The sequence below is a fragment of the Agrilus planipennis genome, unplaced genomic scaffold, assembly GCF_000699045.2.
Source record: "Agrilus planipennis isolate EAB-ADULT unplaced genomic scaffold, Apla_2.0 scaffold1, whole genome shotgun sequence".
Taxonomy (NCBI): domain Eukaryota; kingdom Metazoa; phylum Arthropoda; class Insecta; order Coleoptera; family Buprestidae; genus Agrilus; species Agrilus planipennis.
This window is the reverse complement of record NW_020442466.1, coordinates 1,861,693-1,886,131: the sequence shown is the minus strand read 5'-3', so window position 1 is coordinate 1,886,131 and position 24,439 is coordinate 1,861,693. Positions and strand designations below refer to the sequence as shown.

Below are 24,439 nucleotides of genomic sequence, written 5' to 3'. Positions count from 1 at the left end.
AACGGCTGATCGTAAATGAAGAATGTCCCAGATGCGAACGAACAATTACAGGGGCACTTACCACTGTACGGAATATTGAGTAATTCTGAAATCAAAATATGCATCGTCAATATATATAGAAGATACGTGTTGAAATTAATTTCCAAATCAAATTCTAAATAATCGAGAAAAATTGGAGTAGGTAGTTAATATTCTTAAATAATTAACATAAATAGTTTATAAACAGTGCAGTTAGACTAAAAGTCCTCTAAATGCCCATAGTATACACTGTATAGTATACCTGTTATTGACACACACATTTCATAGTAAAGAAAGGAAAATACATAAAACTAAAAATTTTCCATTTTCTAATTGAGAAGGTTACCTTCGCTAAGCTTTGTTGATGCTTAGGCATTCGAAAATAAATTGTACAGATTCATTACTTAAGAATACTTCTGGATAGTAGATCTACATTAAGCAATTAAAGTTTCAATTTCTTAATTAATACACACAGGCGATACTATCGCTCCATGAGCCCATAAATTCTTTGCAAGGAAAGTTGATATTAACATGGGTATTTATTCATAAATTGCGCATGCACCAAAAAGGAGACCAAGTACAAGAAGGGATCCTTATTCAAGTTTGATAACTGCAATTACAGTTTTGCCTTCCTCCTTCGATGAAATCCTTGAATGGAACCGATTGTACGATGTCCCTACATCCTCGGGAAACGGTAGAGTGGGTTTCTGTCTCATTCATAGCACATCTACATAAAACGAACATACTCCTTCGTTGCATTCACTCGGATTCCCGTAAGGAGGAGAACAAGTGCTGGACCATGGGCATTCTACTCGAAAATGGAATGCTGTTCAAATAATGCTATTCGTTGCAGCTTTGACGTTTCCATTATGTATGACATTTCGATCACTATTTTTATAATAGGTTGCATTCTTCTTTTATCTACTGAATTTGTGATAAGTTATAGGTACTGTAATTAAAGACCGATAGAGGGGAATCCCTGGAAAATATTCCCAAGCGTTTGATCGACAGTGGATGATAACAGTCACAGTTAATGCATTCCCATCATCTGAGTATTAAGTGGTCCTGATCGTATGCATAATTTGATCATAATTCTAGACAATTAACGTCGCGTACGTTTGTTTAATGCATTTTTTTCAAATGCTTGTGCATAATATTAAGATTACGATTCGATCTCTTTACTTTTCTAACGTTTCGCTGTTGGTCTTGTTTACAGTCGGGTTTACAAACGTGAATATTATGGAAACGAGCAGCTTGTAAACATGTACATTTTTATGTATTACATGAATGCTTTTCACAAAGTTTAGATAACGTGGCTTTTATCTAAAAGCAAAAATTATTTATAGTTCTGCATGTGACGTCCTATATTGGCTTAAATGAATTTATTTTAGTATAAACTACGATAGGTAACTGATTTATACCTGTTTTATAACTAATAGTATTTTTAATACAATTTGTCACATACTGGTATCAAAAATCTGAATAACTTAATAAAAATTTTTGTGAGATTATTACTTTACTACTCCAATTACAAAGGAGTGCTCAAAAAGCACCGATACAGAGACCAGTGTTTGTAGTTTCATCTTGTTAAAATTTTCTACTGTATGATAGCCACATGCCACTTGGTTCCGTTTCGAAAGTCATTGTAACTTTTTTTCTTTTTGATACTTGAACATGAAATGGTCAGTGTGAAGGTAATGAGAAGTCGGTTTCAAATTTGGGGCCCGGCTGGTGGTAAAACGGCCCAGCCAAATCAGACCCAACTGACGGCACGGCTCTTGTCCAACATCAATCGGCTTCCGACCGAGAAAAAGTGCTACATTCGCAACCAAACGAATAAATAATGCCGACGAATAATCGAACTTAACAAAACACATCCAACTTTAAGTTTATGTATGAAGCGGTACGTTTGTAATAAGCAAAAAGCGAAGAAACAATTTCTGAAGAACTGGAGCCAGTAAAAAGAAATTGCAAGCGCGAGTACACATCTATACCTAGCAGGTAACATCCTAACAAATAAAAAACAACAATTGTAATTAAATCACTTTTTACAATTACAATTTGGACAGCAATAGAAATACAAAATAGATTTGTTTCTAAGACATGAACGGCTATAGTTGGAAACATATCTATTAGGAGCAGAAACAGGGGTTAAGAGGGGCAAAGGTAGACCTAGACTAGGTTATTGTTCTGAAATAGTTAGAGATGCAAGATGGTTGCTCTACTCTTAGAGAAATACTCATGAAAGTGTGAAGTGGACGTGCGTGCCTAAGAAGTTTTATAATATTTATAAACTTATAATAATGGTGAAAACATATTTGTGAATGGTATTTTGTGTCTTACACCCCTACAGGGTGCTTCCAGGTAGATTATAAATAATTATAAAGAATATAATCGATGTCATTTCTCAATAGTGTTATTAATATTAAATACCTACGAATTTTACAATGTGTTATGACAGAATGATGATGTCAATATATGGGAAAATCGCCGTTCATATACAAAACGAAAATTATAAGGGTGCATTTTGAGGTCTATTTGTTTGTAACTGTTCTGACTATATAAATCTCTAATGCTAAGACTAAGTCATAATTGACATACTGAACATCACATTGTAAAAGCCAATTAAATTATGATTCCTATGGTCTTAAGTTCTTAAATTAATCATTTTATCAGTTATTAGGTATTCTGTAGATTTAATAATTGTAATCGGTTATCACCTTGTACATACAACGCAAATGTTCTTTACTTCGCCGGCGCCGGTGAAAACGATACAGACACTAATTCAAACATTTTGCTATATAAATATGGGATTATATCACTCTGTATCCCTTTATTTATGCCACTAACACGGAGAAATTGCCGTGAAATCGGCGATTCGTTAAGGAATTATCTAAGACTTATTAACTAAAACAATTTGCTGCGGTGATTAAGAACGGATTTAGCGCAGAGGTGGACGTGACTTTGCTACTGATTTCTAATTTATAGTGCTCTATGCTTCTGCAGCGTTTATGGCATTTAAATTTGTTAGAAGATTAACGACGAATGTTCCGGTATTTTTCAGATGATTTAGTGAACTTCTTTTATAATTCAGCAAATACATTTGCCCAACTTTAGAAACAGGAATGAATTTTAAGATACTTAAACTATTAAACGTATACGAAAAGTATATGATATCCGACAGGTAGAGTTAATTCAGAATCCCATGAACTTTGGTCTTGGCTTGCACAGGGACATCGACTTTACTCATTCATTAATTTCAAATGGTTAATAGTCGAGTCAATACTTTCGTAATAGACAGTTTAATCGTTTAATGCAATAGCGCATGTAAGATTTAAATAAAGCATTTAGATCTTTTACCTTCTTTTGAAACGGCAGAGACTGTATCAAACATTAAGAAACACAAATAGATTCTAAAAAGTTATAATTAAAATTCGCCCTCTGAAGATTTTGTAGCACTATATATGGAACATTAATAAGATCACGATCAGCAATCTATATAAATTGTAAAATGTGTATTTCGATTTGTTTATTGGTTCTCATTATCATGTCAAATAAATTCGAGACCATTATCATAATATCGTTAGTCCAAACTTGGCTGGGCAGGCATCACTACTCCTTCCTGTCATGGGTCAATCATCACACTTCTCGAAAAGTGGAATATCCTACATCTTCATTAACTATTTGCGTGCATTAATCAGTCATCAAATCTAAATCTTCTTTTGCCCGTCTTTACTCCTGTTTCTGTTTCTAATGCCTCTATTAATTGCCTCTCATATTTCAAAAGGTGTCATACCATCTTTCTCTCCTGTTTCTTATTGACTTCCCTATTTCTTCTATTCTTTTCCGCTGCGTCCACAGGAAAATTAGACAAATGCAAACTCAAGGACGTTATATAGTCATTTCCACAGATGGTCTTTCACAATCTTCATCTTATCCATGTCATCTTCCTCCCCTAATCAGTACCACTTATCGATTCCCACAATGCGGGGGGCATTTCGCCCTACTCACCACTTTACACCACTGTGTATAGGTCAGTAAGACAACAATTCCATCTGCATCGGTCAGTGGTTCCTCGTTATTCCAAAGAGTGCTCGAAAATTCCTTAAGGACTTGCATTTACTGCTTAACTTGCATCTCAGAGAATTGTACGAAAGATTTGCGGTGTTAAGTCGAGATTCCAACATGTAAACCTGTGGTGTGCTAAGTTGAGCGCTAAAGTGATTTAGGTATTCAAAGGATATTGGTGTAAGATTAGACCCGTCGGCCAACTGCGATTGAACAGGTAGTTACTTTAAATGCATAGTAACTAAACACGTACGCCTGCAGGGTTAAGAGCATTTCGCATTGCAATTTTCGATTCAGTACTGTTTAACCAAGAAACGGCCTCGCAGTAAACTGTTAGGAAAGCAATTTCACTTTAAACGCTTCCGCATCGACGCCAAGCTATTCGTGTGATTCCCGTAATATCAGACAAAGACAGGAAAAAATACCGCAGAATATATTACGTATAATGGGTTCATGTAAGGGAAGCGAAATATAAATTAACATTCAACGTTTACGAAGATGAAATCGCACCAATTTTGATGCGAAAAATATGTAAAGGTAAAGACGTGCGATATACGTAACCATAATGAAATATTTCTTGGAAAATTTTATTAGTCTCTTAGTTTATTCAAATAGGCAGTTGACGCTTTTACAGGATGTACGTTGATTGCGTATATATTAAGAATATGATGATTAGATGAGTCTCCTTCTAACGAGAATGATCGTAAATAATGGAAAAGTGTTACACTTAATCTATCAATTATCCTGAAATGGCGTTTAAGTCAGAATGTCTAAATCTGAAATTCAACAATATCATTTCATCCCTTTTAGTTGTAATATGCAAAGCTCACAGCTAATAAGGATGAATATTGCTTTTATGAAGAACCATTTTCCTCCATTCCACTTCTTTCTGGAGAAACATATATCAAAATACATACAATTTTTTAGACATCTTTTAGAAGTGAGTTAGTTTCTGAAAATTCATTTCTTGAATTCTTTTTTGCCCACTACACACTTCCTCAAAATAATGAGGAAATTTTTTTTTTTTTTGTTGCTGTTGTCACACCCCGCCGGGAATCGAACCCGGGCTCTTTGGCTTTACGCGCCAATGCTTTGACCACTAAGCTACGAGAGATGACAACAGCAACAACGACAAACCGTACTTATTAGGTCACAAATCCGTCGAATTAATATATACTATGATTAAACATCCATACAATTTTCTAGACATCTTTTAGAAGTGAGTTAGTTTAATATGAAATATTATTCTGAAAATTAATTTCTTGAATTCTTTTTTGCCCACTACACACTTCCTCAAATTAATGAGGAAAAATTTGTTGCTGTTGTCACAACCCCGCCGGGAATCGAACCCGGGCTCTTTGGCTTTACGCGCCAATGCTTTGACCACTAAGCTACGAGAGATGACAACAGCAACAACGACAAACCGTACTTATTAGGTCACAAATCCGTCGAACTAATATATACTATGCTTAAACATACATACAAAAAAAAAATTTTTTCCTCATTAATTTGAGGAAGTGTGTAGTGGGCAGAAAAGAATTCAAGAAATGAATTTTCAGAATAATATTTCATATATATCAAAATGTTGAATGTCCTTCAAGAAGAGTGTAAACATTTCGAATTGCATATACGACCATTATTCTTTGACAATGCTTACTCTTGAGAAAGAAGAACCTCTCTTATCATATAGCTGGGTACCCAGTTACCAGCCGTTGAATTTCTTTTTCTCGACAATGACCAACATACGTACACACATGCGTTGTTGCCTCTCGCAGTAAACGTAAGTACTGCAATAACTTGTCCATAAGACATTACAATATGATTTAACGGAAGATAGAAGAAGCCGATAGCGTAGAGTTGGACGTCGACTGGAGTGCAATGAACAAGCTTCTGAAGAAACAGCGGCGGAGTATTCGGTTGTTACAACATGATTTAAGGGCACATTCAACATGATTGCGTTTTCAATTCATATTTATTGCAATTATAAAAGACTACAAACGGCCGCTGACGGTCTCTTGTTGTTGCTGGTCGTCGTTGCCACGGAAAATGTGGTGCTTCCACTCTTCCAGTGGTGGATTCCGTAAGCACGATTAATTTAATATTGAGAACATTTTTCAAAAGCTTTTTAGTGTTTCTAAATGCAATAATGTATTTGGTTGGCTATTAGTTACTTAGAACTTTTAGCATTTGCATTTTCTTGTATATTACTGGCTTGTTCGTGACGTCGTGGTGATCTAGTAATGATCTCAGTAAATAAATCGATCGCATAGGATGGACTTATTTGTTGCCAACTCATACAAAATTTTTAAGTGAACGAAATTCGGATTGAATAGTTACATTGGATAAATCGTCCAATGACGATAGAAAATTTTATATTTTCTTTTGTGTATTGAAGAAGTTTGCAGAGCTATTGGGACTAATCGAGCCAAAATTGAGAAAACAGCATATTTAAGTACCTGTATTATTAGCTTTTTGTTATGATTCATGGAGTTCGCATATATCTGCGACTGCATTAGTATCACATACAGAGCGTCGCCTGACACGGCGCGCGCATTTTAAATCCAGTGCTCAAAACTGATGCGCATGTCCCACTAATGCATTGCGGATCGTTCCGTTCATTGAACTTAGTGTAGTGAGTGCTTAGTGATAGTAAACGTGTTTCCGCGCTGTTTTCCGTCCGTCCGAACGCTGCGGTCCGGTGTGCGGTTACCTTAACGTAACGTCGGTCTCGCTTCTCGCATTGCTTATAGAATCAATCCAATAACTCTCACAAATTTAAATAATGTAATAATGAGTATTATTAAGTAATGATACAGTCAATAATACTTTAGCCAAGAAGAAACTTGATAATTTGTGATTTTTGTGATAAATTGGCTCCGGTGGCTTGAAACTAACTCTGGAAATTACGATTAAAGGTATTATCTGCATCTGATTGTGCATTGGTAATGTCAATCGTTAAATTCTGTGGTACTTTCTTCCAATTCTACCATCAGATCTTGATAAAAACATTTCGTATGTACATTGTTCGATAGAAATCATGCTTCGGCAAGTTGTGACGCGAAGCATCCCGAGAATGTAACGCATGTGTCCGCGTCGATGAAGAACAGTATTACCGTAATTTCCTACATATCCGTGTATATGAACATTTACAAGGGGACACAGAGAGATGTTATGTTTCGTTCTAGAGGATTTATATAAATGCGCGAGTGTATTGAGCTAATAAGTACCGCCGCGACATGGCTTCAGAATGTGCTCGAGATTTCGCATAAAACTCTCATGGGAAATTTTCTGTTCCGATTCGAACCATGTTCAGTACTGTACTGGGAATGAACGGCTATTACTGTAGTCGCAGTCAGCTTACATTTGAAAGACCTTAAACCTAAACAGAATTTAAACGGTAAAATTACGAGGAGAAGAAGCTCTTCAAGATTGCTGATAGAACAACTATAATTCTTAGTCGCGTCTAGGAGGAATAAATTAAAATAACTTTTTTATCCTGAGAAGTTTGTTTATCAATTTTATTAAAACATTCTTCAAACTGAAGATACATGTAACGATCCAGGTATTTTCTGATGCCCACGGAGGAACGTCAAAACAAGGTTTGCATTTATTATTTCTTTTAGTCTTTACGTACCAAGCATTCGTAATTGCAGTCTAGCACAGAACTATTTTCTATATAAAACTATTTGACGAATTCCTCTTGAACAAGTGTGTTCTATTGAAGCCAAAAGGATTTAAAAAATGGTACCATTATCATGTTTCTTTCTTAAGCAGAACTCTTGACCAAAATATAACCAACTGTGAAACCTTCAAGAACTTGATAAGTGTCAGTCATCGTCAGTTTGTTTTTTGATTGCTTATGAAATAAACATGAAAAATTGATTCCATGCATTTAAAATGTTTTTATTTTTAACTGAAAAGTTTTAATGCATCTCTGTGGTGTCTGGGTTAAGACTTCCTTTGAGTTTGTAATTTTTTATGTAAATCATCATCATAAGGTCGCCAGTCCTAAGACTGGTTGGACACGCATCTTCACTCTTTCTTATGTTGAGCTAATCTTCGCATTTCCCCAAACCTACAACAACCCACATACTTAATTATTTGCGAACAGTGGTCTAATCTAGGTCTACCTCTACTCCTCTTAACTCATGTTTCTGCCTCTAATATGTCTCTGATTAGACCTTCATGCCTGTTTTTGTGTAAATATTCATAAAAAATTAAATAGGTGCAGTATTGCTTAATAAAACTACAATACAGTGTAGTTATGGCGAAGTACTGTCGTGTACGAATGCCTCAAATGACAATCGATAAAACGCCATGTTTGATAGTCGACCAGCGGAAGAACGTAGAACATCTAAAAGCTTTTCGTATGTGTATAACTAAACAAGGAGCCCTGATGATTGGACAAATGGGTGAGAGGTATCCCATGGAAGGCAATCGATTAAAGTCGAGTGATATAAAATACTGCGGAATCGAGAAGTTCGATATAAATATAAATTCATAATCAGATAGAGTTACCTATACTAAATATAAATAATATCGTTACAGTATCCACATTTATTGTAGACTTTATTAAAAATTTCCGTTACTTCAAAAACAGTTAGGTATAAACGGCTTAGTCCAGCGATACGTAGCAACATCTTTGGTTTTGGGTACGTGAAACTAACAATATGTGTGTAAGTATACGGCCAAAGCAATAGTTGGTCAAAAAGAATGGTAGAGGTCGGGTCAATGCGGCTATTTCCTAGTGTTTTTCGCACCGTGGTGAGCATTCGTTATCGAAAGTGATGGTAATGGATGGTTTAACATGATGTAAAGATGTGAAGTATTTATGCTAGACAACATGTGAAGCAACCTCTTCTCCTCTTCTCTCTGTTCGCTGGAACAAAGCCTGGATCAGATAATCGGTTCCCTTGCCCAAGGCTTACAATTGAACATATACGTACCTATTCATACATATAAACATAGGTATATACACGTGCGTACATGCTTGCCATTGGATTTGTTCCTTAAAAATTTCCCGCAAATCATGTAAAGGATGCTCACAATCGTTATATCGTCGTGCAATAAATTCAACGTGATATTTTAAACGAAGACGAGAAAAAAAATTGACGATGTGTGAAAGGTGTAATCAACGTACACAAGGCAAAGGTGATCGAAGTAAACGTTGACATTAGTGTCCCAGCTTGTACATTTAATGTTGCTATAACAGTTCACTACGCGATAAATCTATTACACTTTATTACACTTCATAACTCTCTTATCTTGTTATTAAAATTTATTACTGTGCATTACGTGACCACTGCTTTGGTTTTTTGTCTTAAACTTAATAATACATGCCAAAATTTATGACCAAAGGAATTCAGTAATAACAGAAGGTCAAACAAGCCAAGTAGAGGAACGTACCCATACTACGTGTCTCGTCCGGGTGGAGGGGGTCTAGGTTTTCGTCACATATTCCTCTAGGGAAATCTCGCAGTTTTTTGAGCATTATTCAAAACTTTCTGTTTGCAAAAAGTACCATTTTATAAATTACTACGTGAAAAATTTTTATATTTATTGGCATGTACTGCGAGTGGTCATCGAGGGGGGAGGAAGATAAAAAATTGTAAAACAAATAGGTCACATAGTATGGGTATATTTCCTAAACGCTGGTAGAATGCGACAAGAAATATTTAAAAGTACAGTGAAAATCCTTCATGAACGTAGTACTGAACACTGCTTCAATGAACTTTTCATTGGATTGTGAAAAGATACTCCCTTTGTTACATTAATTATGTTCCAAGTAATTAACATTTGCCGTAATTTCTGATACCTACCTATAAAAAGAAAAATTAATTTACATGATTTCGAAGGGAAATTAAGAATTTAGAAATCCTAAATGTGTTTCCACAACAAGAGACAGCCATGAATGTTATACTTGGTGTCATTTATTCTCCTATAAATATCAGCAAACTGTGCCAAAGAAGTAAGTTTCTGTTATTTATAAACTTATAAATGTTAAATCATACACTCCTCTTCGAGAAAACAAAAATGCAGGATGAAAATGATGATCACAATTACTATTATAGACAGCTCATTTACTTTATAAATTAGTATTGACCTCCATTATAAACTTATGAAATATATATACTAGGATACATAAAGGTAGTGGTAACAAGGCAAAAGAAATCTCGTTTGCACGTTGAAGTCGTTACACGAATTTTGCGTTTTGATTGGAAACAAACAAAGAATTACGAACAAACCTTTGACACTTGGTCGCTTCCGGTGCCAATTAGTGGCAACATTCCGAATGGACACGGTCGTGATACCCGCGACCCTTGCTCTCTTTCTTTTCTACTTCAAATTCAGTTCTTGGTGCACAGTCGTATCTACTATTGACATTATCGAGCAATAACTGTAAAGGGTTCATTAAATGCAGCACGCTCTGCCTTACGGGCCTAACAATCCGAGTCCGCGAGGGCCGAAAATGCAAAAGAATAAACGGAAATTAATGGTCAACTTGTTGCACTACATCTTGAGAGAAATGTACCGTGGGAATCGATATAAACAATGTCTAGGAGATTTATTCCGTTTGCTGAATTATGGTTAGGGAATGATAAGATGGATCAGTGCTATCAACTTTAAGCGATTGCTTTATGTCGGAAAAGCTTCAAGTGGTTTATTCATGTGAGAGCAGCCCACTTATGAATGATCCATTTTGTACTAGAGGTATACGTAGTCTACCCAATGAATTCGCAAACTGAGAAACTGTGATCGAAAGACTCTTACTACAAACGATTTCGGCTGTATCATTTTTATCTCTTGGACTTGCTTGCTTAATGGACTTGCCCCATCTCCATTTCCATTATTTTAAACTTCATTGGAAGACCTTAGTTTCTCCTTTTATTGTCTTCAATGCTGCATTGGGATAACTATTCTACATTCAGGAAACAAAACGAAATTGCAAGCAGTTAAGTCTTGTGCGTAGGGACAGTGATCTAGTGCAGTGATCGAATTTCGGACCGAAAACACGTACGCCATTGTTGAACGCACAAACGCGTTGTCGTAATGTAGCATCCATCCATTATCATAAAATGAATTGGAATTTACATGACCCCTCCATCGCTTTAGATCCCCTCTGTAAGACAGCATTTACTGTTCGTTTTTCAAGTACAAATTTACAGTTTATTAAGTACTTATATGCAATTATTGGTTGGAGGATTAAAAACGCTAAACTCTCTGTTCTCCGCAACTAGAAGTTACATTAAATTGAATTCTGTAAAACCTACAAAATATACACCTTTCACTTTCCACATCATCATCATCTTAAGGTCGTAAGTCCTACTGGTTGGACACGCACCTCCACTCCTTCCTATCCTGAGCTAATCCTCACATTTCTCTAAAACTAGAACATCCCACATCCTTAACTATTTGCAAACAGTAATCTAACCTAGTTTAACTTCTGTTTCTGCCTCTAATATGTCTCTAAGTAGACCTTCATGCCTGAGAAGGTATCCTACCGATCTATCTCGCGTATTTTTTATTGACTTTTGTCCTTTGTTTTCCTATTCTTTCTAATACCTCTTCATTTCTAACCTTCTCTATCCACGGTATCCTCATCATCCGCCTGTAACACCAGATTTCAAACGCTTCTACCTTTTCTTTTCCGCCGCGCCCACCGTCCATGTTTCGCACCTGTACAACGCCGCGTTAAAAAACATACACCTTTAACAACCTTTTTCAAATTTCTAAATTAATCGTTCGCGAGCATAGAACTGACTTGTTTTTATTGAAGGCGACTCTACTCTTTGCTATCCTCTGCTTTATATCCCTACTACTACTTCCGTCCTGACTTATTTGACTTCCTAGATATTTGCTATATTTGCTCTTTCCCTACTTTTTCTTCCCTTAAATACCAGTATTTTTGTTTTACTTTTATTTCCAGATAGTATTATAGAAAATGCCTTTTGCGTATGCATTATTTATTAAACCAAACATCCTTCCAAACGAAAACTATGAACTATTACTATACTCCTCATCCAATTTCTAACTTACCCGTAAATTTTTCTTGTGAGATACCAATTTAACATTCGTTATGCATGCACACCCTGTACTCCATCACTCCATCGTTTCGTTTTCAAAATCTGGTATTTATTATTTATTACCCAAAGTTATGTGGAATGAAATAAACGAAATCTTTTGTTCATGTTACGTAAGCACACAGGCAGCTATAGATCGTACCTGCCAAAAATCATATTTTCGAATTCGGAAAGACGATGCCCACAAAATTGAAAATTTACGATGGTCTTAAATTATTATTATTTAATTGTACCTTACGTGGAGCCTATCTTTTTGTATTCCGTGGAGCATAAATTACCGTAAACGGCACATTCGACTTCTCACTTACACAATTTACCGTCCGGTATCTCCTGAATAGCTATTCAATATTTCTAATAAATTACCTCCGTCTGGTGGCGTCCATTGTTGTCGCGTAATAATTTTTACACTGACTCGTAAAGTTCGTGTAATCGAATAGTTTATGTTTTAAATGTTACGTACAACAAGGGACAGGGTGGGACTTACCGCTGCGACTCTTTATTGAAAATAATAATAATCGGTAGCCGTTCATGAAACGCTTCGAGATTTAAACAAGTTCTAACCAAAATTTATTCAAAATGATCTAACGTGTACTTTAGGCAGCCTAAAAAAATAAGTGAATGTATGATTTAAGATTTACCTACTAAAATCGTTAAAAATTGATTTATCTTTCCTTAATTATTCTCTTGTCGAGTAATGTTTTTAGATGCTTTTGAGTGACCTAAAGTACCTAGATGCTAACAGTTTTTATTTTTGAAGTTTACATAGATAACAAACGAAGTACGAAATCAAATCACTCGGAAACATCAGTACGATGAGAAAACAAATAAAGAAAAACCTTAATTTTGGAAAATTTTAAAAATCTTAATCCTTTTATAAGAAATTAAGACAAAAAAGATGGTTCTTATTTTTTGAAATTGCACTAGAAAAATATAATATGCTTCTTTATAGTTTGCTGGAATAAATGTTTTAAAATTTACTTTCGGAAAAATCAAAATCTCAACAAAACTAACACTACAAGAGATGAAGAAACCTTTGGCATTTATCTAATTATACTTTTTTGTTTTCAGGATTTTGTAACTGTATGAAGATATTGCAGAGACACGCCATTTGAAATATTACATCCCAGAGATGGTAAGTATACCGAAACAATATTATCGTTAATTATCAATTTCAACTGTGAAGGACCGCGGTCAAGGTCAGGACCGCGGAAGGTCAAAAACTGAACCGCCAAAAATTTTTTGAAAGTAAATTACCCAATAGGATATTTAAATAATATATTCTGATCTGTGGATCATAAAGTATGTTTGACTTTTAAGCGTAATCTTTATCAATTTTTCTCTGGATCTTGATAACAATTTTCAAAAACATTCAGACCCCACCTAAAATTACTTGCCGACCTCTGCTATAAACCATCTTCAAAAGACATACAAACAAAGGTGAAACTGAATTCGCCTACACCTTCAATTCGACGATAAATTTCAATTTGCTTGTGCAAACTTTTTGCAAATGTTTGACAAGTGAGGTTGTTATAATGTCCGTTCTGTTTAGCTCTATCGTTAATATTATTAGATCGGCGTCTTCGCCTTAGCCTTAGGTCAGGATGCGCTGCGTTCGCAGGTCATCATATCCGCTTAGTCATATCAGAGCCCCCGCAGATCAAGCAAATGTATAAATTGACGAAATAATAATATAGGTACAATGCAAAATCAAAGTCAATCATTGTATGTCTCAACTAAAAATAATAAAATTAGATTGCCAAAAAAGGTTAATTTAGGAAATATGAAAACTCTTTTGTTCTCAAGGTGACCTAAGTATACATTAGTATTTTACTTTTCTAAAAATTTAATATCATTTTCGAATAATTCATGGTTTCTCCGAAATGGAGTGTTCTAGAAAAACATATGCTTCCTGTTTTTAGTTTAATCCTTGTTTTGTGCTCCTTTATTCTATTTTTAATGGTATGTTCACCCTGCATTGCATTGAACATTTTTATGGATGTAAATTGATAGCATTCAGTTACAGTTTCTGTTTTCACATATACTTAGTTAATCACTACATAGTATAAAACAAAGTCGCTTTCCCGCTGTCTGTCCCTATGTATGCTTAAATCTTAAATTACGCAACGGATTTTGATGCGGTTTTTTTTAAAAGATAGAGTGATTCAAGAGGAAGGTTCATATGTATAATACATGCATAATATAGTAGGGAAACACTGATAATTTTAGAGGTTTCTAATGTGATGTCGTATATAAACACATTTTTTGCGCTTACATTGCAAACGCTGGCTAAACCCTACGAGATAGGTCAAAATAATTTACTAAAGTATTGTACATCTTAAAAGGGTCTACAAAAGTCCGCGATGGTATATGTCTATCTCTTAGGGATAACCCACAATAACCAAATAAAAATAGNATTTTAATTAAAAAGCCAGATAACACGATTAAATGTCGGTGTTTTCTTTGTGGTTCGATTAGCGACTGTCCTGATGCTATTGCTTATACATACTTACATTATATCTCGTTTAACTTTAGTTATAATAGTTATAACCATGTAGAATGTAGACGAACGGATTAGATAGAGTCAATCGTATGGCCCGAAGCGCCGATGTTTATCTCAAGATGACAGAAGGCGTGCGGAAATCGAACGTTTTGTGTACGTCTCTCAACTCAACGATTGATGGCGCTTTTATTCAGCCGCATGTAGCCGACGACAAAGACCTTTTTATTACAACTAAATAGACTCAAAAGAGAACAAATTTCCATTGTGATTGCGAATAATAGATTTCGGGCACGTGGTCTGTAACTAGCGTGAGAAAACGACATCGCGTTAGTCCACAATGACTCTTTTCATTACAACTAACAATTTAAATGGCTATACGCCAATATAATGCATCGATTAAAGGAGAAATTCTGTAATCACTTTGTATGGAAATTGCATTAAAATTAGCCAGGAAGTATCGGTATAGATTAAACGCAGATGGATACATATTTCTATACAGGGTGATTTAAAAGTTAACATGCATTTATAGCTTTCGAATTTTGATTCTGTTTTTAGATTCTTGCAATTATTAATGAGATAATTTTGAATTTTTGTAGCGCTAATTCAATGTACCTAATAGAGAATTAATTTTTGAATCAAATTTTACCCACTACAGATAACCTCAAATAAACGACGAAAAATTGCTGCTGCTGCCCTCCTTTGTCGGGGAATTGAACCCGGACCCTTCGTTTTACGCACCAGTACTCTACTCTACCCTTAAGATACAAGGAGGTGATAACTTTTTTTATTGATTTGAGGTTATCTCTAGTAGATAAAAATTGGTTCAAAAATTAACTTACTAATACGCTGGGTCCGTTCAAGTATTACGTTAGCAGATTTTTTGCAATTATTAACCCCTCCCTCCTCTTCGTCAGTAAAAGTAAGCAAACTTCTTACCCTCATTTCCCACGCTTACATAAACATTGGTACATGCATTTTTCAATGAGTTCTGGTTTCTTTATTGACTCACGAGCAGCAGTTCCTGAAAATGCGTTCCGATTTCAAGAATAGATAAGTAGGGTTGACATACATGTTCAAACCAAAATCGACTAAATTTTGTAGAAAACTCCGAAAAAGTAAAAAAAGGTAAATGCTACTGACATAATAACCTTCTAGAGCCCCTCCACATCCCCCATGCCATCAAAAATAACCAACGCAAATTTTTCAATCACCATACTTTTTGCCCCTATTTCCATTACCTTGTTCACCGTATTTCCTTCCTTATATCCTCCTCTTCCAGCCTCCCCAATCTCTCCTCATATTTTACTACCCTTTTTATTGCTTCTTACCACATCTTCCCACACATCGTCTCACTTATTACTACGTACATAGTCGTTCATATTATATCTTGTATAAAAAGCGGTAAAATAATTGGAATAGTAGTTTTCCATCTTGATAAATTGCATAACGCTTAATTGCATTTTGATTATACGTATATAACGGACAAACAGACGTGGTCATCGTATCGGGATGAATTTGCAGTATCTTGTTGATTAAAAATAAGTTCGGTAATAATATCCTTGTAAGCACCTCATTAAAACTAAATAATTTAAAGTCTACCCCGATCGGTAATTAATCAAAATGTTATTAAGGACAATTTATCATTAATTAAACGAGTATCAGACGTCACGGTGCACTCCCTATTCAACCGATCAGACGAGAATGAGAAAATGATTGCTTTGATGGGTTAATGTCAAGAATTACTTGAAAAATACTTCATTTCTAACATCGTTGTGTTACTGATGCCATATGGCACAATTTAGAATTTTCCTAGATATTTAATTAATTGTTATTGTAACTAGCACATTTTTACATCCCTTCCTACAGATATCTTTTTTTCTAATTGTCTTCGTCCGCTTCTTTATTGACCGCTTATCGTACAAACAGTCGCATATCTAACGTATAATCGATACGAGGGCACCTAGCCCAATTCGAATGAGATCCTAAAGTTCAGTATTGGACTTCTTTGATTTCTGAAGTAATTATTGTGACACTGCTATACATTGATGATTAATAATTGTATTTACTCAGAACTAAATTCCGTTGGTAGTAGTAGAACGTTGTTTGTCTCAGTCTGATTGATGATACAAATAATGTTCAAAAATACGTCTGACATTCCCGAATTTCTCTGTCCAGCTTCTAACTCGTCTCTAGTACAATCTGCATACGATTGCAGTTTGCATAAATGGTACATTTCAAAATAAAACAGCTAATTGGTGTTAGATACTCATACCTCACATCAAATAATATTTGGATTATAAACACCCTGGCCTGCGCTTTCATGTAATAAATAGCCTGTGCGGGTGAACTTTCGGTTCGATGCTTCTCTTTTGGTCAAGTTTTTCGTGGATATGACTTATTTTTGGCTAACTGACCCTGATTTTCTTGATTACCGTCTTATATCGGTGGATTTGCTTTTTCGACCTAACGGTCCAACATTTCAACTCAATGGACATACATGAATTGACCCCGACCTTCAATTTTCGGGTATTTTCTTTGCCAACCCATTGTTTACATTCAACTAATTATTATTAATCTTCATCGATTAGTATTTTCGATGTCGCCTGTTTGTTCTTCTGTTATAATCTATCAATAATAATATTTCAATTTCTGTTCCAACAAGACTACTTCTTGTGCTTAATACTATTTAATTGTAAGACAGAAATCATTCAAGACCTAGACGCCCGCCCAGACAATTCGTCACTGGGGCTAATACTAATTATGCAATTGTTGCAATGAGAATTATTTGTAGCTTGTAGTAAGCATTTACTTAGCTAAACAAGAAGAATATTGCACCCCTTGGGCGAGTAATCTGTTTATTTCAGTTTTACATGATGTTATACTTCACCTTGAATTACATAATTAAAGCAAATTAATGAAGATTGAGCGATGCTCTTAAATGGTAATATAATTACCCTGTTCGATATATGTATGTAATGTCCCCGAGGCTGTAATTGTTAAAATAAATAGACAAAAGCATTATGTTCATGTTTATTCGAGAGTAGCTGATTATGTCATAAAGACGAAACAATCATCATAAGTATGCATTTCACTTCTGCCTACCAGATATGGTTGGGCTAACCAAAATCTGATGCTAATGCTTGGGAATAAAACTAAATATCGAATAATTGCTCCGAAAGATATGCCCACATGTACTAAACCAAAATAGAATTTTATAAGTTCAGGTCCACCTGAATAATTTCGCAAAGAGGATACAATAACTCGAAAAAAACTCAAAATTTTAGTATCCAGTTCATACGTCAAAGTACAGTAAAATTACATGCATAGTAGAAATTGTTTATGTAGGGATACATCAGCACTATTATTTATTTAGGTTCTTCTTATTTGTTGTAAAAGCCACAAGCATGAAATTACTGTTCGTTTCCGGAAGTTAGAGATATGCCCCTTCCCTTTATTAGGATGCGCCGTAGCATAATTCCAAATTCAATCGTATTTGTCTGCGGAGCTCATTTCTCCACCGATCATCGAGCGAGAACTAGACAAAAGTGTACAGTACCATTTGCAAAATTATTTAAACTGCCTCGTTAAAATTTAAGAATATGCTTTATTTAAAAGCATATTTAGCCAAAAATAATAACAAGTGAATTAACTTAACGTTCTACACACCTATAAAACTTTTGCTTTGTTTTCTATTGTTAATTTATATACATTTTTGTTTTAAGAAATTGCTAAACATTTTCGTCTAGTACTGTACAGTTCTAGCCGATCTCTTAAGATCGCCCATCGAGAGCTCTGCTCGTTCAAGATTATTCTAACTGTTTCTGTCTTGGTCACGCCTAGTGTCTATTCTTTCTATCTTCGCGCAGATTTTTTCAATGTCACAATTCCAACAAATTGAAATGGACTGTACTTCTGAAGTGGACACTGAAGTTGATATCAAGTTTTCTTGTATATATTTCGTTAAAATAAGGAATTGAAAGTTAAAATTCAAAATTACTTTGTCATAGCAAATGTGAATTTAACTTTAAAGTTTGCTATGGGTAGATAAAATTATATGCATGAAAGTGTACAACTTTTCAGTAAACAGGTAATAAGATTTTCTCCAATGACAATTATCGATGAAACATATTAACTGCAAGTTTTAGTTTGCGAAATGCGTTTTTACTTTTCACCTTTACCTATTAACGAATTCAATTTTACTGTTTGTAATAAATTGCACCCAATACAACAACAAATATATGATACAAGAACATGCATTTAATTTTTCGTTCACACTCGGGTATGTAAGGAAAACGAATGATGAATGGAGTGGTTACTGCGAACAGCTACTGCATTCTGCACTAATATCGCAAATCAAACTTGCAGTGGCCTGGGTAGTAAAGTTTCTGGTACTGTATACATATTTCAGGTGGAGATACTACATACAGTTTGATCAACAGATCTTTAGTTACGGCAACGAAAACGCATCGGCTAAAGTACAGCGAGCACTATTAATTTCGAGCTTCAACAACTCTCAAATTATCAAGGTAGGGTAACGATTAACCTTTGAAAATACCTGCTACAGTTGTAGGCAACAAGTCAGGAGTAATATACCAAAAACCACAGCCAATAAGTCCGGAAAATTCTCGCAATACTGAAAGTTATTTATCTTCTACTTTTATCCTTATAATAGTCATTTGGGCCCTTGTATCGTCATAGGCTATATATATATGAAAATTCATTCTCAATTTTTTACCCTCTATAACCTCAGGTAAATGAGGTAAAATTTGTTGTTGTTGTCATACCCTCGCTAGAAATCGAACCCTGAACCTTACTTATTAGGTCACAGATCTGTCGAACTAATGTAATTTTATTAATATTACATGTAGTAATAGTAACTAATAACGGTTTGTCATTGTTGCTGTTGTCATCTCTCGTAGTTTAGTGGTCTCGTAGTATTGGTGCGTAAAGCCAAAGGTTCCGTGTTCGAATCCCGGCGAGGGTGTGACAACAGCAACAAATTTGTCTTCATTAACTTCGGGTAGTTTATAGTGGGTAAAAAATTGAGAATGAATTTTCATATTAATAGAGACTGTATCATTGTGAATTAGACAATGAGGCAATTTTTCATAAAAATGAAAGTTCTACTACAGTCAGACGCCAAAGTGTATGAGATATTTGCTTGCTGATATGCTAATGAATTCTTAAAGAAACAAGAGAAAATGTTGTGGTTGTGTTATCTATAAGTTAATACGCGATTAACATTCGTTGATCAGACTGTACATTCACGCACCTATTTCTTTTTCAAAGGAGGAATAGATGATTGCAAAAGGTGCGGCAACGTACAAAATGTCATTCATAAGGAAAGAAAGTACAAATTATATGTGCAAAATAAGTTGAATAGGGATGAGGGACTCGGAAGATTCCTTGTCCCTTTTTACCAATCAATAGTAGTAGAAGTTCGTAGGCTGCTGAACAAATGACGTTGCAACCGTAATTTAGAATAAATGCCACAGGTATGACAGAAATTAGTTTATCTTACAAATACGAAGTTTCGTCACTTGCTCTGTTTTTCAACAGAGAAAGTTAATTTAACTAATTTAACGAATAGGTATGCACGCTTCGGTCCATAAAATACGAGGGCGGTTCAGTAAGTACCCGTGTTTGAAGACAGAGGACGTTCCTGAGGGAAATTGGTGTTGTCATCGTGTGCTGCCATCTATCAAACCACGCCAAAACAAATTTCAGACTGATTGATAGGTTAGTTTGGATTTGGTAGCCATTCGACTGAGACGTGTTTCGTTATTTTCGCTAAGATGAAAAAAGAGCAGTATCGTTCGGTAACTCGCTTTTTGTTTTTGGATGGGAAAAAATGCGAGGAGATGAAAACAAAGTTGGATACTGTTTATGGAAACATTTCGCCATCTACGACCACAGTTAGATATTGCTTCAACGAATTTAAACGTGGGCAAAGATCCGTTTTTGATAGGAGCGACCAGGAAGCCTGGCAAACGTTGTTACCGAGGAAATCATTTTACAGATTTTTTAGGAAAAGGAAGAACGATCAGTGGACAATACTACAGTGAGCTATTGGACCGCTTCGACAAAACATTGAAGGAGACACGGATGCATTTGACGAAAAAGAAGGTGCGTTTTCAACACGATAACTCACCGGCACATTCATCAGGAGATGATGCCGCCAAAATGCATGAATTACGTTATGAATTTGATGCCGCACACCCCGTACTCACTCGATTTGACTCCCTGTGACTTCATCTTGTTCCCTAGCATGAAGAAATGACTAGCGAGAAAGAAATTTAGCTCAAACGAGGAAGTCATCGCCGAGACAGGGGGGATTTTGGAGAGTTCTACAAATCTTATTTTTTGGAGGGGTAAAAAAAATGGCAGGGTCGATGGGAGAAGTGTATCTTTCTAAAAGGGGACTATGCTGAAAAATAAAAAAACAAATTTTAAAAAAAAAGGTGTCTTCATTTCTAACACGGGTACTTATTGAACCGCCCTCGTATGTGTAGATTGCTTAAAAATAGCGAAAATCTATCTCTGGAGGCATTCAGGTTTTTCTCTACATCAAGATTTAAAGTAAACATTTCCCATTGCTGACAGTAAACTGAAGTTTCATTGTACCTATCTCTGTATTGTACCTTTAGGTTGAATATGGCCAAAAAATCCCGTTTCTATAACATTTCAGGGAAGCTTGTACTATAGTTCTATAACGCTTGTATTTATGAATCTTCTACCTTGGCCCATGTAACTACTTCTACAGCTGCATAAGTAGAATAAGTTATTTCAATTCGGTTGCAGCTGAATATTTTCTTTTTCATCTTGCTTAATAGGTTTCACGATCAGAATATAATTTAAAATGCGCCTCAATATATTTTTAAATTGATAATATTTTGGTCTAAATTTCACTTCCACGGCCGAAACGCATTCTTCGGAAAGCTTTTAATAGAACCGTTTACCCAAATTAAATTTTCGACTGTAGTATCTATAGGTTTGTGCCGACTCTTTTAACGGCCCATCAGAGATAATCAGAATGCATATATTTTCGTACGGGTAAACGGTTCCGAGTGAAAAATGTATATGCCTATCCGTAGTTTATGGCGACATTTACGGCAAAATCTTAATTAAATCCGATAATACAAGGTGCACGATGACGACGAGGCGACGATCGACACAGGTAAAAAACTCTAAGTGAGACCTGTGAACGAAATGAAGTCGTAATTAAAATCATTATTGCCCGGACCGATACGATACGATGGCGATGGCGCGTTTTTCTAGGTGGAATTTTCAACGAAATCGTCAAACGTTTACCTCCCATTTGGCTCCTTCTACAAAACATTAATAAAAAGTCATGAGCGTAAATGTCTTTGGTCGAAATTTATGTTCTCTGCTAGTTAATGTCGTTCAAAACAGTGGTAAATTTTTGAATGATATCGTGTACTAACATTAAAATTCGGTAATAAATTTCATTTTTATACGATATGCTGTAATTGGATTAATTTTAGAGGATGTTTTTACAATCGGAATGTAAAAACGGATATAACTCAGCCAGTGAAATGACGGGTTACGAATCACAACTCTCACCGCTAGTCAAATGAATAAAAAATAAGCTTTACCTACCTATTAATTTCGATTTCTAAATTCCTTAGCCACATCCAAGGATTTGAATGCACAAATTGAAGAGAATAAAGGAGCTCCAAAGCTTCGCACTTCTTTACCCCAAGAGGGCAAAGACTTACTAAGTATAATCAATTATAAAAGTTCGCTGTTTGTTGTCAACGGTGAAATTCCTTGAGAGCTCTCCGAATGATAACCCTACCTGACACACAATGATTGGAAAACCTTCACCGGTCAGAGGAAGAGCTTATTCTTTGTAATTTACTTTGAAAGGGGTTGAAATAAGCCACCTAACTGTGTCAAACAATATCCCAATCCTATAACACTCTCGGCGAGCTTCTATGCTAGCAAACGGTTAATTTAGAAATTCGAAAAAGATTTTTAAAGGCGTATGTTTGGAGCCCGGCGCGGTACGGGTGCGAAACATGGACAGTGGGCGCTGCGGAAAAGAAAAAGTTAGAGGCGTTCGAAATGTGGTATTACAGGCGAATGATGAGGATACCGTGGATAGAGAAGGTTATAAATGAATAATATTAGAAAGAATAGGAGAACAGAGGACTCTATGGAAGTTAATAAAAAATAGACGAAATAGGTTGGTAGGACAGCTTGTCAGGCCTGAAGGTCTAGTCAGAGACATATTAGAGACAGAAACGGAAGTTAGGAGGGGTAGAGGTAGACCTAGATTAGATTACTGTTGACACATGGTTAAGGATGTGGGATGTTCTAGTTTTAGGGAAATGCGAAGGTTACTTCAGGATAAAAAAGGGTGGAGGTGCGTATCCAACCAGTCTTAAGGCTGACGACCTTATGATGGTTGCTCATCTCTTCGACTTTACTTGCTTATTTCAGAAAATTAGGGGAATATTACGTACTTTCTAGAGGAACTGCGCTTTGTGAGATTCAATACTTAGCTACCACGTTGCCTACAACAGGGAACTATTTTTAACGTTTTATATGGTCGTATTTCATCTTCTCCATCGGCCTGGAAACAGTACCTAATGGTTTACATCTTACACAAGTATTTGTAGAAATTTATTTTATTTAATTTATTTCCATTTAATTTAATTTATTCATTACATTACCAACTTGAAAAGTACGTATCCATGTCCGGTTGTAAAGTTTAATTTGATTTTTTAGCTATTTAAGCAAATATTCTTCTCGGTCGAGGTCTAACGTAAGTCTTCTCAAGCTTTAGCACAGTGTGCGGCTCCTAGAAAATTAAATTCGCACAGTAAACGTTATTTACACATTCCCCCCATTGGATTAGTATAGGTAAATGAGACAGAACGTAGCAGTAATCGTATAAAATTAAACCTTTAGAAGCTTAAAGTGTACAGTTCAGGGAATTGGAGAAGCGATCGTGTGCTTTTGAAACGGCAAATGTGCCCATGTGGATTGTAAATGAGCACAATTTGGTTTAAATAAATAGAAGCTAGTTCGATTTTATGCGAAATTAAGCTGCATCGATGTCGGGTATTACGTTGCCGTTAGCTGCAACAGAGAGAGATCTCAATCAAACGACGGCGTTCATAATAATTGCGCCGGTAAATATCGGAGTCCGATCGCGATCGAGTTCATGTTGTCGTCGCGAAATCCGAAGCATTTAAATGTTTGCCGATATTATCGGGGCATCGCAATGCCAGATTAAAACGAAATTCATACGTTAAGCTCTAATTAAAGATCTCGTTAAGCGCTGCAAATGGCCAGTTCGTGGGTTAGAGGCCTCCGCGCAAATTGGGACGGCGATTTTTTAAAAGATGACCTCTAATAATGGTCGATTTTCTTCTCTATCAGTTTCTTTGAATTAGTGTCGTTAAAATCACATCCTGCCACCATAAATTCTGCCATTGAAACGCTCCAGGCGACGAATCCACACAACTAAATCGTCACGAAGTGCTATACATACCTTAAGTGATTTAGGTTTGTTTAGAACCAAGATAATTTTCCACGCTTGCTCTTAACCTTAAGCCTTATGTTTCTTTGTTGTTATTGCTAGAAATCCACTTAAAATGTCTTTCCTCTTTAGTACGGGCTTTCGCGGCCAGTTGATGGTAAACTGATGCTATTTTAATATGAAATATTATTCTGAAAATTCATTTCTGAATTTTTACCCACTACACACTACCTCAATTTAATGAGGGAAAAATTCAGAATA

At 35.6% G+C, this 24,439-nt stretch overlaps 1 long non-coding RNA gene across 1 annotated transcript in view; it reads left to right on the top strand.

Annotated features, from left to right (window-relative positions):
• Positions 1-24,439, top strand: part of LOC108733230 — an 84,287-nt gene that overhangs the window by 46,721 nt on the left and 13,127 nt on the right. The window contains exon 2 of the long non-coding RNA XR_001937205.1: positions 13,236-13,299. This is a non-coding gene — a long non-coding RNA (uncharacterized LOC108733230). The remainder of the gene's footprint in view (positions 1-13,235; positions 13,300-24,439) is intronic.